This window comes from Heterocephalus glaber, unplaced genomic scaffold (assembly GCF_053883595.1).
Source record: "Heterocephalus glaber isolate CG9 unplaced genomic scaffold, H.glaber_assembly_v1.0 deba00001497, whole genome shotgun sequence".
In the NCBI taxonomy this organism is placed as follows: domain Eukaryota; kingdom Metazoa; phylum Chordata; class Mammalia; order Rodentia; family Bathyergidae; genus Heterocephalus; species Heterocephalus glaber.
The window spans coordinates 54,908,417-54,926,633 of NW_028258320.1; the positions used below are offsets into that span (position 1 = coordinate 54,908,417).

Consider the following 18,217-nt stretch of genomic DNA (forward strand, 5'->3'; position numbering starts at 1 on the left):
AAGCTGAATCAATTCAAAATGTTTACAGAAATTTCTGTCAAAAACATTACAGAGTGTTTTCATTGACCTTATTCACCATATTTGGTAACAAGTGACTTTTGGTTCTTTCCCAAAGTCTCAGTGACTATAAAAGGTTAATGAATTAAGTCAGGACATCATGACAGTACAACTAAAAACATGAAAGAGGACTTCCAGAACTGCTTCAGAAAGTAGCAGGAATGATGGGATAAGTGTGTCTGAAGCAAAGGGGAGTATTTTGAAGGGGCAATGTGTCTTTTAGTATAATAAAATTTTTTTAAAAAGTAAACATTCACTCTATTTTTTTTTTTTTTTTTTTTGGTACTGGGGATTGAACTCAGGACCTTGTGCTTGCAAAGCAGGCAGTGGAACCACTGAGCTAAATCCCCGGGCCCTGCTGTATTTTTTTTAATCACACCTCACACTTTCTGATGAAATTTGCCCATTCTGGTCAGTTGCTATAAAGAAATCATACAATATATAGTATTTTGTTTATTAGTTGATAGATATTTCGGTTGTTTACACGTATGGATTTTTTAAAGTAATCTGCCACCAACATTAATGTACAAGTTTTTGCATGAGCATGTTTTAATTTCTCATGGATAGATACCTAGAATTGCAGGATTAGATGGTAATTCTGCATTTAATGTGTTGAGGAACTATCAAGCTGTTCTCCACAGCATCTGCATCATTTTATATTCCCACCAGCAGTGTCTAAGGGTTCTAGTTTTCCAGTTTCTCCGTCTTATCATCACGAATTACTGGTTTTTTTTCTTTTTTGCAATGGTGAGGATCAAGCCCAGGGCCTGGCTATGCAAGCACTCTGCCACTGACCTATATCCTCAGTCCTGTCTGTCTTTTTTTTGGTACCAGGGATCGAACTCGGGACCTTCCGCTTGTGAGGCAGGCGGCAAAACCACTGAGCTAAATCACCGGCCCTCTGTCTGTGTTTTTGATTGCAGTCATTCTAGTGGGTGAGAAATGGTATCCTGTTGTGTTTTTGATTTGTATTTTTCTAGTGACTACTGATGTCAAACATCTTTCAAGTACTTAATAGCTTTTCATATATCTTCATTGGAGAAATTAGTATTCAGATCTTTGGCCTTACTTTTAAAATTATGTTATCTTTTTGTCAAGTTGAACATAAAGAATGTTCTATATATTCTGGATATAAGTCTTTTATTATATGTAGGATATATAAACACTTTCTCCAAGAATGTGGCTTATCTTCTCACTTTATTATGGTATCATTTGAAGCCCAGAAATATTGAATACTGATGAAATGCAATTTTTCAATTTATTTATTTTATGGATTATTCTTTTGATCTGTATCTGAGAACCTTTTGCCCATTCCAATATTTTAAAGTTTTTATTATATATTTTCCTCTAAAATTTTTTTTTTGTAGTACTGGGAATTGAACCCAGTGTTTTCACACTTTGCTAAATCCCCTGTCCATTTTTTATTTTTTACTTTTGAGATAGGATCTCACTAAGTTATTAAATTCTCCAGGCTGGGCTTGAACTTGCTCTATTTCTGCCTCAGTTCCCTGAGTACTGGGATTACAAGCCTATGACACAAGGCCCAGCTTACTTTTAGTTCTTACATTTAGGGTCTGATTCATTTGAGTGTGTGTGTGTGTGTGTGTGTGTGTGTGTGTGTGTGTTTTCAGTGTTAGGGATTGGACTCAGGACCTTGTACATGTTAGGCAGTGCTGTCTACTGAGCTACACTCCCAACCCTTTTTTAAAATTTTATTTTAGTTACCCAGGCTGGCCTTAAACTTGTGATTCTCCTTCCTCAGCCTCCCTGGTAGCGTGGATTACAGGCATGTGCCAGTGTGCCCATCTTTGCTCTTGCTAAGTTGCCAAAGCTGGCCTTGAACTTTTTTCTTTTTTAGTGAATCTCTATTTTTTTTTTTTTTGGTACCAGGGATCAAACTCGAGTCCTTGCGCTTCCAGGGCAGGTGACGGCACCACTGAGCTAAATCCCCGGCCCATGAATCTTACTTTTTTAAAAAGATTTTTTATTAGTACATAATTGCTATATATAGTGCTCACATTCATCATAGGGAATTTATATGTGTACATAATATGTCTTAATTCTTTTTTCCCCCTTTCCCCTCCCTTTAGCCCATCTTCCCCTCCCCATTTGCAGAAGCTTTGTTTCCATTTTTTCTTTCTCTTTTTAAAAATCCCTTTTCCCTTCTTTCTCTTCCCCTCCCCCCTTATTCTCCTTCCCATTTGAACATGTTCTTCCTACCTCCCAGTATCTGTCCTCCACTTTACTCATTTACCCTTAGAGTTTCTCAAACAAGAGAAACAATGTTATATTTAAACTTGTATGTCTTATTTATTTCACTTAAAATTATGGTCTCAAGGTGCATCTATTTATCTACAAACGACTCAAGTTTATCCTTTATGGCAGAGTAGTTCTCCATTGTATGTAAGTACATTTTCTTTATCCATTGATCTGTTGATGGGCATATGTATTGTTTCCAAGATTCCGCTGTTATAAATTGTACTGCTATAAACATGGGTGTGCATGTATCCCTGTGGTATGATGCTTTTAACTCTTCCGGGAAGATGCCTCAAAGGGGAATACTTTGGTCAAATAGAACCTTTAGTTTTAGTTTTTTGAGGAATCTCCATACTGATTTCCATAGTGGTTGTAGCAGTTTACACTCCAACCAACAGTGGAGAAGGTCCCCCCCCCCCCCCCGCAGCCTCACCAGCATTTGTTGTTGGTTGATTTCTTGGTGATAGCCATTCTTTCTGAAGTGAGATGGAATCTCAGTGTTGTTTTAATTTGCATTTCTTGAATGACTAGTGGTGTTGAACATTTTTTTAATATATTTATTTACTCTTTGAACTTCATCTGAGAAGTGTTGATTCATTTCAGGTGCCCATTTTTGGATTGGGTCTTTGAATTTGGGGGATCTGATTTTTTTTGTTGTTCTTTATATATTCTAGATATTAGTCCTTTGTCTGAGGAACAGGTGGTAAAAAACTTTTCCCATTCTGTAGGATGTCTTCACTTTGCTGGTGGTTTATTTTGCTGTGCAAAAGCTTTTTAATTTGATGTGCTCTCAATTGTTGATTCTTTATAATATTTTCTGTGTGATTGGGGTTTTGTTTCTAAAGTCTTTGCCTGTACCTGTGTCTTCAAGAGTTTTGCCTATTCTATCTTCCAGAAAATTGTTTCTGTTTTTATATTTAATCTTTGATTCATTTCAATTTTAGTTTAGTGCATGGTGAGAGATAGGGGTCTATGTTCAATCTTCAACATGTGGAAAGCCAGTTTTCCCAGCACCATTTATTAAAGAGGCTATTTTCTTTCAATGAAGGTGTTTGGCCCCTTTGTCAAAGATAAGATAGCCAAGTGTGCTTAGAGTTATTTCTATATCTTCTAATATGTTCCATTGATGGTCAAGTCTGGGTTTTTTGGGGGTTTTGTTTTTGCCAGTACCATGCTGTTTTTATCACAGTAGCTTTGTAGTACAACTTCAAATCAGGAATTGTGATGTTCCCTGCCTTGCCCTTGTTGGTCAGAATTGCTTTTGCTATTCTGGGTCTCTTCTGGATCCATATGAATTTCGGAATTACTTTTTCTAGTTCTGTGAGGTATGGTATTGGTATTTTGCTTGGGACTACATTAAATCTGTGTAGCAGTTTTGGAAGTATGGCCCTTTTCACTATATTGGTTCTGCCTACCCAGTAACAGGGGGTACCTTTCCATTTCCTGATATCTTCTTCAATCTCCTTTTTTAGAGTACTGTAGTTTTCAATGTAAAGGTCTTTTATTTACTGTGTTAGATTGATTTGTAAGTATTTCATTTTTCTTGATACTATTGTGAGATGTGCTGTTTCCCTAATTTCTTTCTCAATAAATTTGTTATTTGTGTACAGGAATGCTATTAATTTTTGAGTGTTGACTTTGTATCCTGCTACACTACTGAATTTGGTTATTAATTCTAGTTAATTCTGGGAATCTTTTATTGGAGTTTTTGGGATCATCTATGTAGAGTATCATGTCATCCACAAATAATGATAATTTAACTTCTTGCTTTCCTATCTATATTTCTTTATTTCTGTTGTCTAATTGATCTGGCTAATGTGTCTAGAACTATATTGAACAGGAGTGGTGATAATGGGCATCCTTGTGTTGTTCCTAATTTTATAGTGAAAACTTTCAGTGCTTGACCATTTAGTATGATGTTGGCTGTTGGTTTGTCATAGATGGCTTTTATTAGATTGAGATAAAGACCTTCTATTCCAGTTTTCTGGAATAGGTCCCCCTCCCCATCAAACTCAGGACCTTGTGCTTGCGAGGCAGGCGGTGCCTCTGAGCTAAATACCTGGTCCCTTTGTAGGATTTTAAATGATGAATGGGTGTTGAACTTTGTCAAATACATTTTCTGCATCTTTTGAGATGATCATGTGGTTTTTGTCCTTGGTTCTGTTTATGTAGTATATTACATTTATTATTGAATCATCCCTGCATCTCTGGGATGAATTCTACTTGGTCGTGGTATATAATCTTCTTGGTTTGCTGCATTGTTTGCCAGTATCTTATTGAGATATTTTGCATCTATTTTCATTGAGATTGGCCTGTAGTTTTCTTTTTCTGGTTGGATCTTTCTCTGGTTTTGATATTAAGGTTATGCTTGCTTTCAGGAATGACTGAAATTATTGCTTCCTTTTCATTTTCATTAAAGAGTTTGAAGAATAGTGGCAGTAGATATTCTCAGAAGTTCTCAAAGAATTCAGCAGTGAATCTGTCATGACCGAGGCTTTTCTTTGTGGTATTTTTTTTTAATTACTTCTTCAATTTCATTAACTGATATTTGATTATTTAGAATTTTTATATTCTCTTGATTTGGCTCTGATAATTCATATGTGTCTAGAAAAAAAAAGAGTGAATTTTCATGCTGGGTATTTTGCTCAGTGGCAGGCGCAAGGTCCTGAGTTCGATCTCCAGTACAAAAAAAATAAAAAGGAAGGAATCTTCTGAATTTTCTATGTCATTAGAGTACAGGTTTTCAAAGTAGGTACTAATGGTTATCTGGATTTCTGCAGGGTCTAGTTGTCATTTCACCCTTTTCATTCCTAATTGTATGGATTTGGGTCTTTAGTTCTTTTGATAAGGTTTGTCTGTTTAATCATTCAAAGAACCAACTCTTCGATTTACTGATTCTTTGTATTGTTTTCTTAGTCTCAGTTGCATTAATTTCTGCTCTGATCTTTGTAATTCCCTTCCTCGTATGAGCTTTGGGTTTAACTTGTTCTTCTTTTTCCATAACCTTGAGGTTCAACATTAGGTTATTTATTTGAGCTTGCTCTGTTTTTCTGATGTGAGAATGCACTACTATAAATTTCCTTCATAGGAATGCATTCATTGTGTCCCATAAGTTCCAGTATGCCATACTGACATTATTATTTAATTGTAGAAACTGTCTAGTTTCTTCTTTTACTTCATCTGTGACCTATTGGTTGTTCAGGAGAGTATTTAATTTCCATGTGTTTATTTAGTTTTTGTGGTTTCTTTTACATTTCTTTCCAATTTCATTGCACTATGATCTGATAATATACATGGGCTAATTTCAGTACCTTTGCATTTACTTAAGTATGTTTTGTGAGTTAGTATGTGACCTATTTTGGATAAAGTCTCTTGTGCAGCTGAGAAGAATATATTTTCTTTCTTTCTTTTTTGGTTTTTTGAAACATGGTCTTGCTATGTAATTTAGGCTGGCCTTGAACTCATGGTGATCCTCCTCCCTCAGCCTCCTGAGTGCTGGGATTACAGGCATGCATCACCCTGCCTGGCCTAGGAATGTGTTTTCTGTTGTTGTTGGGTGGAACATTCTATAGATATCTACTAAATCCATTTGTTCAAAAGTTTGGTTCAGCTCTAATATTTCCTTGGGTTTTTTTGCTTTTATTTTTGTTTTTTTCCTAGTTCATCTGTTTGTGTCGGGAGTATTGAGGTCCCCATTGTATTATTAGTGCTTACCTGATTTTTCATATCCATTAGTTTTTTTTTATATAATGAGTGTGCCAATATTTAAGGCATATATATTTATAATTATTATCCCTTCCTCTTGGGTTGTTCCCTTAATAAATATGTAGTGGCCATCTTTGTCTCTTCTTATCAGTCTTGGCTTGAAATCCACTTGGTCTGCAGATAGAATAGCTGTCTCTGCTTTTTTCTGGGTTCCTGTTGCATGAACTCTTGTTTCCACCCACTGACTTTCAGTCTGTGAGTTTCCTTTTGCGTTAAATGTGTTTCTTGTATGCAGCATATTGTTGGATTTTGTTTCTTGATCCATTCTGCCAATTTGTTCTTTTGATTGTTGATTTGAGACCATTCACATTGATGATTACAACTAATAAGTATTGACTTGTTCTTGTGAGCATATTATTTTCCTATTGTTGATTCCCTTTCTTTTCCTTCTATTTAATTGCTTACCTTGCCTAGTGGGTTCATTTTATTGGGATTCTTGGAATTGTCTTTTGTTTTGTTTTGTTTTTTGGGGTACTGGGGATTGAACTCAGGACCTTGCACTTTCCAGGCAGGCACCAGAACCACTGAGCTAAATCCCCAGCCCATCTTGGAATTGTCTTTGTTGTCTTTTTCTAGAATATCCTTCAGAACTTCTGAAGTGCTGGTTTGCTATTGTGAATTTCTGCAGATGTTCTTTATCATAGAAATATCTTATTTCTCCATCAATTTTGAAAGATAGTTTTGTGGGGTACATCAATCTAGGTTTCTTTTAGAGCTTCAAATACTTCCCTCTAAGCTCTCCTTGCCTTAAGGGTTTGTGTTGAGATGTCTGCTGTGATTCTGATGGGTTTTCCTTTATAGGTGATTTGTTTCTTTTCTCTAACACCTTTTTTTTTTTGGCTTAAATTCTTTTATTGGTACATTTTAGGTATACAGTACATTTATATTTATCATTGGGTACTTGTACCTGTACGTGATGTATCTTGGTTCTTGTTTTTTCCCCATTCCCTGTGCTCCCTTCCCTATTTACAAAGGCTTTGTTTCCATTTTTTTCCTTTTCTCATAATTTTTCCTTTCCCTTCCCCTTCCCCTCCCACTTCCCCTACCTCTTTGGACCTTTTCTTCCTGTTTCAAATTATCAGTTATTCATTTTAATCATTTTAATCCTTATTTACACTTTCAGTTTCTCACACTAGGGAAACTATTCAGTATTTACACGTGTGTCCTATTTATTTCACTTAAAAGTCTAACAGCTTTTAATATTGTGTCCTTGTGTTGAATTTCTGGAATCTTATTATTTTATGCTTGTTATAGCTTTTCTCTGATCATTGCTAATTGGAGTTCTATATGCCTCACTTATCTGTATGTCAAATTCTTTTTCCATGCTTGGGAAATTTTCTGTTACTTCCTGAACAGATTTTTTTATGTTCTTTTTGCTACCTTCGGATTCTTCATTTATTTTAATTAATCTTATATTACTCTTCTTTGCATCACCTAGCAGCTGTTGAATTCATTTTTCATGGTCCTTTGCTATTTTTAAGAAGTTTTACATTTGATGATCGCTAACTAAAGTCCTGTCTTCTATATTTTCTCATTGGTTGATTCTGCTGCATATACTTTGAATAGAATTTTTAATCTCTTGGATATCTGTTTGAATCTTGTTTGTGGAATCCAGTTCTTTTCTATGTTGGGTATTCATGGTCTCCATCATTTTCCTAAGCTCCTCTTTTATCTGTATCTACTCTAGATTCACTAACCATGTCCTTCATTATGATCATCATCTCTTTAATTATCTGTGTAATTATTTCTGTTTCTTCCCCCCCCCCAGGGACTTATCATCTGCTTTGTTACTTTTCCTGCTACCATTCCAGAAAGTTCAGCTGGGTGGCTTTTGATTTCTTCCATCTGAATGCCTCCTGGATTTGCCTTGTGTGAGCTGGAGGCCTGGGGTTGCATCTTGCTGCTGTGTTTTCTCATTTTCTAATTTTTTTTCTATGTTGATGCTTGTAAATTGCTATTCTATATAGCTTTATTACTAGTATAGAGACCTCTTTAGGAAATGACTACTTTTTAGAAATGTCTTCTAGCGGTAGCTGGCCTTTGGCCATTGAATTTGTCTTAGGATCCTGCCTCTTCTGTTTATTAGGAATGAGAAGTTGCAGCCTGTTTGGCCTAGCATCCAGTTCTTTGGTACTGGACAGTAGTATTGTTTATGTCTCCTACCAATCTAGGTATTGGCATGCAAGGAAGATCAGTTGATCACAGCAACTATGTCACCTTGTGTAAAGTAGTACATTTAGCAATAGCAGTAGCATCAAAGACAGACTGGAAAATGACAAATTTTGATAACTAATAATTTTCCACCTTTAATCATATGTACAAGATTTTTAGTTATATAACAAAATTTAAGGCAAATTAGAAAATTTATATATACTAAATAACCACTCAATAGAGACATTTTACCGTAAAAGAAGAGAAAGGACAGATTACCCAAACTTTAGAAAACTGGTGAAGAAGACATGAGAGAAGGAAAGAATGAAAAAACAAAAACAAGGACAAAAGAAAACAAAAGAACTACAAAGTGTTCACCCCCACAAAGAAACAAAAACAATCAGGAAAAAAAACCAAACTAACAACAACAAAAACAGAAGTTTCTTTGTTATTTTAAGCCTGTGGTTGTCTTGTCTTCTGGGGTCTATAGTTTATGGCGGTGTCTAATTCAAATTGTGACTCTGCTCTTGCTGGTAGACAAAGGAGGTGGTCAGAGCCCAGATGTGTGCTAGATAATCCCAGCTAGCACATGCCCAAGATTAGGGCATGGTGTTGGATCTGGGACTTTCTTTTTTTTTTTCACAGTGTTTTTAATTAATAAATTTTATTTTTTCCCATTCTTTCCTCAAGCCTGCTCTCCTCCCTATGTACAAAAGCTGTTTCTGTTTTTTCCTTATATTTTCACTTTTTTTCTTGTCCCTTCCTTCCTTTCTCCCTCCCTCCTCCCTTGTTCCTTTTCCCATGTGAACACTTTCTTCCCATTTCCCAGCATCCATTATATATCTCAGTTCTTATTTCCACATTCAGTTTCTCACATCAGAGAAACAATGCAGTATTTAAACATGTGTGTCTGATTTATTTCACTTAAGAGTATGGCCTCAAGGTCCATCCATTTAGCTCTAAATGTCTGAAGCTCATCTTTCTTTATGGCAGAGTAGTACTGAATTGCGTTTTTAAAAAACCCACATCTACTTTATCCACTCATCAGTTGATGGTCATTTGGGCTGTTTCCAAGATTGAGCTATTCCACACTGTGCTGCTATAAACATGGGTGTGCATATATCACTGTGGCACGATGCTTTAATTCTTTCAGGAAAATACCAAGAAGGAGAAGAGCTGAGTCAAATGGAATCTTTAGTTTTAGTTTTTTGAGAAATCTCCACACTGATTTCCACAGTGGTTGCACCAGTCTACACTCCCACCACCAGTGGAGAAAGGTTGCTTTTTCCCCACAGCCCCTCCAGCATTTGTTATTGGTTGATTTCTTGATAGCAGCCATTCTTTCTGGAGTGAGATGAAATCTCAGCCTTGTTTTAATTTGCATTTCTTGAATGACCAATGATGTTGAACATTTTTTCATATATTTATTTGCCATTTCTAATTCTTTATCTGAGAAGTGTCTTTTTATTTCAGATACCCATTTTTGCATTGGGTCTTTAAATTTGTGGGGTCTGATATTTTTGAGTTCTTTCTATATTCTAGATAATCGTCGTATATCTGAATAGCTGGTAAAAAATTTTTCCATTGTGTGGTGGGTTCTCTTGCTGTGCAAAAGCTTTTTAATAAGATGAGGTCCCACTTGTTGTTTCTTTGTAGTATTTCCCATGCAGTCTGGCTTTTGTTCATGAAGTCTTTGCCTACTCCTGTGTCCTCAAGCATTCTACCTGTTCTCTCTTCCAGCATTTTTAGTGTTTCTGTTTTAATATTTAGATCTTTGATCCATTTCAATTTTAGGTTAGTGCATGGTGAAAGATGCGGGTCTAGTTTCAATCTTCAGCATGTGGAAAACCAGTTTTTCCAGCACCATTTATTAAAGAGGCTATCTTTCTCCCAGTATAGGTGTTTGGCTCTTTTGTCAAAGATAAGGTGGTTGAGTTTGTCTGGAGTTGTTTCTGCATCCTCTAGTCTGTTTCATTGGTCTCAGGTCTGTTCTTTTGTCAATACCATCCTGTTTTTATCACCATAGCTTTGTAGTATAATTTAAAGTCAGGGATTGTGATACCCCCTGCTTTGCCTTTGTTGCCCAGAATTGCCTTCGCTATTCTAGGTCTCTTCTGGTTCCAAATGAATTTTAGGATTGTTTTTTCTAATTCTGTGAGATATGCTGTTGAGATTTTGATTGGGATTGAATTGAATCTGTATAACAATTTTGGAAGCGTGGCCATTTTCACTATTGGTTCTTTCTATCCAAGAACAAGGGATATCTTTCCATTTTCTGATATTCTCTTGAATCTCCTTTTTCAGAGTACTGTAGTTTTCAATGTAGAGGTCTTTTACTTCCTTTGTTAGATTGAATCCTAGATATTTCATTTTTGGGGGATGCTATTTTGAAAGGGATTGTTTCTCTAATTTCTCTCTCCCTGAGTCTATTATTTGTGTACAGGAAGGCTATTGACTTTTGAGTATTGACTTTGTATCCAGCTATGCCACTTAATTTGGTTATTGAACCTCAAAGTCTTTTGGTGGAGTTTTTGGGGTCTTCTATGTAGAGTATCAAGTCATTTGCAAATAATGAGAGTTTAACTTCTTCCGTTCCTGTCATTATTTTTTATTTCTTTTCTGTTTCTTTGGTACTGGGGGTCCAACTCAGGACCTTGTGCTTGTGAGGCAGGTGGTGGAACCACTGAGCTAAATCCCCAGCCCTATCCTTATTCTTTCTATTTCTTTCTCTTGTCTAATTGTTCTGGCTAATGTTTCCAGAACTATATTGAACAAAAGTGGTGACAGTGGACTGGATCTGGAACTTTCAAATCCATGGAAGTTTAGGCTAAACCTGACATCTGGTAGTGTGGTTGGGGCCTGAGTCATTTAGCTTATAACACTCTGGTGTCTCTTGCCAGCCTGACCACAGCTCCCTGACCATGTCAGTGACTGTGGTAGTTTAATATTGGGAGCCCTGAGGTGACGTGACCTGCAGCTGATCTGAGTCCCAGGCTCAGTTGGCCCCTCCCTAAAATGGCGTCTGACCAAGCATACTTTCCAGGGGCCATGCAGTCACTTGGACTGGAGTTACTCAGCAGCTGTTGTAGCGCACAGCATTTACTGCTCTGTTCCACTGGTGTGTTTGTCCCTTTTGTCTCTGTAGATTTGATCTTCCTTTCTCATGCCACCAGCCAGGAGCTGGGAGAAAGTACAGATTGCCCCTTCCTTTTTCTGCATTATGATCTGACTCTTCAGTTTCTCTCTAGGCTCCAATTTTCCCTTCAGATTCTTCCTGGGTCCCAAGGATCCACCTTTCTCCTTATTTTCTTCCCCAAGTTGTTATTTTCCAGCATCTGTATTCTGAATCTTGGAGAGGCTGATTTGTTGGTGCTTACTACTCTGCCATCTTCCTGGAAGTCTGGGCTTGAACTTTGGATCCTTTGGTCTTAGCCTCCCAAGCTGCTAGGATTACAAGCATGTGCTACCATCCCCAGCCCTAAATTAACTTTTTACATCTGGATCTTGAATCATCCCAGCATCCCTTTTTGTAGACTATTTTTTATTGAATTTTCTTGACACTGTTGTTAAACTCACTTGACTGTAAATGTAATGGTTTCTATTTGGATTTTCAGTTGTATTTCATAGATCTATTTGTTTATCCTCATATCAGTACCATATATACTATCTTGATTATTGTAGCTGTATCTTAAATTTTTTGTTTTGTTTTTTATTAGTGCGTGTTTGCTTTGCATGATGATTATATTCCTTGTTGGGAGTTGGTGCGTAACACATCTTGGTTCTGTCACTTTTCCCTCCCCTTCATCCCCTTTCCTCCATCTCTTAGTCCCCTTTTCTTTCGGTACCAGGGATCGAACTTGGGTCCTTGCACCTGTGCAGCAGGCGGCAAAACCACTGAGCTAAATCCCTGGCCCTCTTAATCCCCTTTTCATATGAAAAAATGTTTTTCTTGTACTTCCTATTATCTGTCTTTTATTTTGCTCTTTATTTACATTTTGGGTTTCTCATGTAAAAGAAGTGATGTGATATTTCTGATTTATTTCACTTAATATTATGGTCTCAAGGTGCTTCCAATTTTCTACAAATGACCTTAAGTTTATCGTTCTTTATAGCAGAGTAATACTCCATTATGTGTGAATACCACATTTTCTTTATCCATTTCTTTATCCATTTACCATTCACCATTGATGGACATATCAGTCAGTCACTTCCAAGCTTTAGCTTTATGAATTGTACTGCTATGATTATGACAAGACTTAAATACAATTAGAAAAGCTCTAGAAACTAAACAGTGTATGTAAACTTTGTTTTCCCAGTTTGTATTACATTTTGAAATCTTTCTCGTACATTATTTAGTTTATAGAGCTTCTTTAGTTATGTTTTTTTAGTCTTGGCTTTCCAACTGTGTCTGAAAGCATACCAAAGATCCAGCTCTGTCTTTTTAAATCACTAGACTGAAGGAAAGTTGCCTAAGGTCCTTGGACTTCATTTCTCATCCCAACATAAAAACAAAGCTCCCTACACAGTATTGTAAGGATCAAATTAAATTACTAATGTGAAAATACTCTAAATTATAGTTTTCTATAAGTGCAAGGGAGATTTGTTGTTGATATGTATAATTGCTTTCTTTAAGATCCTCAGTCTTAATTGGAAGTATGATTTAGGCTTATACTGTACTTGGTAAATCTTAGAAGCCTAAATTTAATCCTCAGGAAATCCATTGTATACATTTGTGGGCTTTTTTCTTAAGAGTTCAGCTTTTCATTGAGTATGTTACAAAAGAGTTTAGTGAAAGGATCAAAGCCATCATTGCACTCCTCAGATTATTTTCTTGCCTTCACTTTCTTCTCAGCTGGTGCCAGGAGCAGGACCACCTCTGTTGCAACACCAGCTGCTGGAACAGGACCACTAGTCCATGAACCTCCCAGTTTTGACACTGGCCAGGGCCTTTACAAACAAGCGAGGCCGAAAAGGTTCTGCGTCTACACAGTCTACTTTCATGAGGGCATTGATCTTCTGTGATGGTCATCTCATCACATAGGATGAGGGCAGAGTAGATGCAGGTGAGCTGAGGGATGGAGGCTTTGCTGTGGCTGGTTGGCATGGTGCTGGTTTCCAGGTGAAGTGAAAGCTTTACCCCAGTGTAGTCTTTGCATCTTCAGAAGGCCTAAGCATCTTTGTAGCAGGTGAGGAAAGGGCGATGTCTTGTTTTTTAAATTAGAAGTGAAAAGATTATTTTTTTCTTTGCTTTTCTCTATTATGTCTTCAAGATAACTAGCTCTCTTAGCATTAAGTTGGCCCTCTAACTTTGGGCTTGCTCGTCTCATAACTTGCCTTCCCCTTGCCAAGATAGACTTGGTCAAGTGTATGGACTGAAGGATCATGCATAGTAAGTTGAGGAGTCTTTTAAACAATGGTTATGGCTGAATAAGGATACATCAAGTTATTAAGGTTCGTGTGGGTAGAGCCCAGTATGCAGGAGCTGAATGCAAAAAATGTTTAACTTCTGGCTCTTTTTCTTTGACATGTTGCCAAATTTGAATGTGCCACAGAAAGCAAACCTCCCACAAGTGCAAGGTCATTTTCCTAATGAAAATATCACCAAAACAGAATCTTTGTTTGATGGAAACCATACTTTCTTTCTAAATGGCAGTCTGTAGCGCCTTCTAAATCTTGATCCATCTAGCATTCCCTATTTTAAATTCAGACCAATGGTCATCTATATCTAGCAACTTTAGTAAACTTCTTTATTATGGTAGAATTCAAATAAAACTAAAGTAAAAAAACCTCCCTGAGCAAATTGTTTCCTATAACAAGAGATTTAAGTAGCACCATACATTTATAGTACAAATGATCTTCAAGATAAAGTTCATTAGTCAGTAAAATTCTCAAAGTACATTTATGAGATCTAATGCTTTACGTTAGTATTCTGATTTATACTGTGCATATGTACTTAACTCAGATGCCAACTTGTGCTAACATATACAGCATATGTCTTAATCCAGTGTGCTTGATGCTTAAGAATGTGCTATTTTGGGCCGGGGATTTAGCTCAGTGGTTTCGCTGCCTGCTGCGCAAGCTCAAGGATCCAAGTTCTATCCCCAGTACCAAAAAAAAAAAGAATGTGCTATTTTATTGCTCTGTTGATTAAAAAGAGTGCACAGTGCTTTTCTGTTGAAGAGTTCAATGGATTGCATGGATTATTTTTTTTTTATTCACTCCTCTGGAGCATAGAATGGGGAGGTGGACCAGTGGACTTCTAGAGATGAGGGGCACACCTGAGCCCCACAGGTGATACAGCTGGTGCCTGCTCTTATCCTTGAGTCCTTATTCTCTGTTATGTTCCCAGGAGAAGCAAGAAAATGTACCCTGTTTGATTTCTACAAGTGCTCACTCTCATCAGCATGGAAGCCACGGCTTTGAACATCATTTCTGACCAATTGTTAAGTCTTTAACCTGCCTCCCTCCTATACATCCACTCATTAAGCTCACTTGGACCCATCACTTCCAATAAAGGAAGAGCCCGGGTCAACAAAGGGGTGGTCCTGCCTCCTCAGGGCAGGGCAGCTGTTCATTCTAAGACCTGCACCATCGTACTTTTTTTCTGTCACTGAAGAAACAGAATTTATAGTTTATGTTTTATTTTATGCATTTTATAAAGAGGCTTCTTCTCAACCATCCTCCAATTTCACCTGTTCTCTGTGAGGCCACTGTTCACTGATCTTCAATTATTGTTAAGTAATGGGGTCTTTGTGTATACTCAGGATTTTAATATTGTTTATATAATGCAAGTGTCTTTAGTTTGGCAGTAAATCTTCATCTGCTTTTATGAAGGCTGACAGATCCTCTCCGGAAAGGAGTAGAAGGGAATGAAGCATTTAATACAAGCAGTGCCAGAGTTAAATGCAGCTACAGCGGTTAATTTCCTTTAGTCCAGGCCAATCCAGGATAACTGGAGTATTGGCCAAGTAAGTGTATAGATCAATATGATATGCAGTCAGCTCTCAAAAATCACAGTAAGTAGCAGAAAGTGTAGCTAATCCACACTGCTGTCTGAGGGCCACCAAGCACATAATCTCCTTGTTCTGTAGAGGAGCATCCTTGTCACCTCGGTATCAGAGCATTGCTTCCCCTTACTCCTCCACCAGGGTATAGACCCTGAAGCCTGGGCCACTCGAGCCAGTGGCACCTCTGAAGAATGTCAGCTCTTAGGATAATCACAAGTTTGCTAACCTTATTGTACCAAATGTCATTTCATTGTACAGAAATGGTTTAGAATATAGTTCCAGAAGTATCTTAAATTTCATTCAGAAAGTATAGGTTCTAGTTTGTATTTATCTATGCATCTACTTCCATTTAGTACTCTGATGTTATTGAGAAAAGAGCAAGGGAAATATTACCGCTGTAGTCAACTATGATATTACCAATGAGGGAAATTAAAACATACATTAAATAGTATAGGGAGATTCTCATATTTCCATTTTTTCCCCTTTAGCCCAGATAGTATTAAAAGTTAACAGAAAGCTGATTTTCACATCATATTTCTTTTTGCAGTATAAAGATTGAGCAGATTCTGAATAACCAGAGACATAGGACTTTGGTCTTTCATCTAGACTTTCCTATAACTTAGATGAAGACATAGAAAGCTGCATTATTTGCAAAAATTCTGAAGACAGTTGACGTGATTACTATAATACATGACAGAATAAGGGTTGAATATATTTTGATGTGCTAGAATATGACACGGGAATCAAATTTAATGAATATGTGCTGGAAAGCGTACAGATAAATTAAGAGAGGAAAAAGAGGAAAGTGACCGCAACGAGTTAATAAGCCCCAGGAGTGGGAGAGTTGGTTCATGTGGAGGAGCTGAGGGCACTGTAGGGGAAAGTGAATTTGGCCTGGACCACAGTGTGACATGATTGCTGTGACAGGTTAGTAGTGCAGGTTTCTATTGTGGAAAGGCAGTGGCCATATCACGGCAAGTGGATTCTGCTTTACCCTGCAGTGTTTGCATGGCATTGAAAGTACTTTGTTTTAAGTGCAATTGGACGATTTAGAAACACTTTGGAGAAGGGTATACAGGATGAGAAGAGCTGAGAAACATCTTCTAAATGGAATAGTGAGAGACTAGGGATGCTTAGTTGAGAAAATAAGCCTCACAGATCCTGAGAGGTTTCTTCAGACATCTGAGAGAATGTTTGAACACAAGAGGGGCTGTGTTTATGTTGCTCAAGAGGGAAAAATTAGAATCAGTGGGTTGAGATTGTAAGAAGCAGTGTTGTTTAAATCAGCACTTCTTGAAGTGTGGTGTATATACCACTGAGGATAGGAAGGATTTAGTTTCATTAAATTGTTTTATTTTAAAAATATTTTAGTTTTGGACTAACACAAAGGTTGCAAAAGACAATTCATGTGCATCTTTACCTAAACATGCTACTAATTATAGTATAATTACAAGCCTTGAAATTGACATTGGTCCAATACTGTCAACTATAGATAGACCTTATTCCAGTTTTCTCACTAATATCCATTTTTCTGCTGCAGGATCTAATCCAGGATCCCACATTGCATGTATTTGTTGTATTTTCTTTGTCTCTTACAATCCGTAGTAATTTGTCAATCTTTTGGGACTTGACACTTTTCATGAGTATGAGTCAGGTATTTTATTGTCCAGCATTATCTCATAATTGAGTAAGGTCACACATTTTTGGCACAAATACCACATATGTGATGCAGTGCCTTCTCAGTGTGTCACTATTGGCAGTGCATGATGTCAGCGTGTCTCATTGGTGATATCAATCTTGTCACTTGGTTAAGATGGTTTTATCTGCTGTAAAGTAGCTATTTATAATTAATACACATCTTTGAGACTGCAAATTATCCAGTTTTTCCCTTAATCTTCTGCCTACTGATTTTTGCATGTTAGTACATCTTTTCTGAAATAATTTTCAGCATAATGTTTACTTAGTGTTGATTCTGTATTTCATTCATACCTTTTATAATTACTAATAAAGACTGTGTCCCTTTTTATTTAGTTATTTTATTTTGGGTAGACTCATGGCTATATACTTTATTCTATAGATTACAATTCAGTGCTACTGTTATTTACATTATTGCTTAAATTGTTCCAGCTTTGGCCATTAGGAAGTCCTTCAGGTTGGTGCATATGTCCTTTTCGGTGTCCTTGTCTTTTATAAAGACTTCCTAAGTTTTTTTGGCTCTGCAGAATGTTTCATGCTTATCTTGCATTTTTCCTGCTCCATCTCTGAATCAGCTATTTCCATGGAACCTGGATTCCTATTATGAGAAAAATGGTACAGTGGTACCTCAGTTCACAAATTCTTTTGTTTGCAAAGCTTCATTCACAAACAGAAGTGTTGTAAAATTTTGTTTTTGTTTGAAAACTCTGCATCAGTGACAAACACAACCACAGCCATCTTTCCCACACAAACATAAATGTGGCTTTTTTTTTTTTTACAAAGTCATAGAACAGGTTAAGTTTATGAACCGAGGGACCACTGTATTTGGGAAACAATGTCTACGTGCTGGGAGTTATGTTGCTACTAGGGTGCCATTGTTGCCAGCATGTTAGAGAATGTTAGTGTTTATCTGTAGATACGCCCAAACACATACTCTAACCCACACATGCACACTCATCTGTACATGTGTTTCTAGAGCTCTGTATCAATATGTATGAAAAACATGAATTCAAACCAGTATTTCCAATTCCAATTCAACACGACTCTTTGTATCCTTCTCACTTTACTTGTAGTTTATTTCTTCAACAGTGAGAAACTTGACCCTCATTACCTATGATGTATTTACTTGTTCATTGCCAGTAAATTAGCTTTAAAATTGTCAGCCCTGTGGAAAAACAGATTTACTAATCAGGGTACAGTGTTTGTATATAATTTTTTCATATTTAGCATTTCCAGTCAAAACAATACTTTCCAAAGTTATTGAGGGTGGGTCTTTTCTTCAGTGT

At 36.9% G+C, this 18,217-nt stretch overlaps 1 protein-coding gene across 11 annotated transcripts in view; it reads left to right on the forward strand.

The window, feature by feature from the left end:
- The window catches only part of CUNH10orf143 (chromosome unknown C10orf143 homolog), a 71,771-nt gene that overhangs the window by 9,568 nt on the left and 43,986 nt on the right, over positions 1 to 18,217 (forward strand). The window contains exon 1 of one of the 11 annotated variants that reach the window (XR_015440423.1): positions 12,568 to 13,292. The exons of the other annotated variants lie outside the window; for them this stretch is intronic. The gene's annotated coding sequence lies outside the window, so the exon portion shown is untranslated. Of the gene's footprint in view, positions 1 to 12,567; positions 13,293 to 18,217 lie in introns of those variants that run through there. 11 annotated transcript variants of the gene reach the window in all.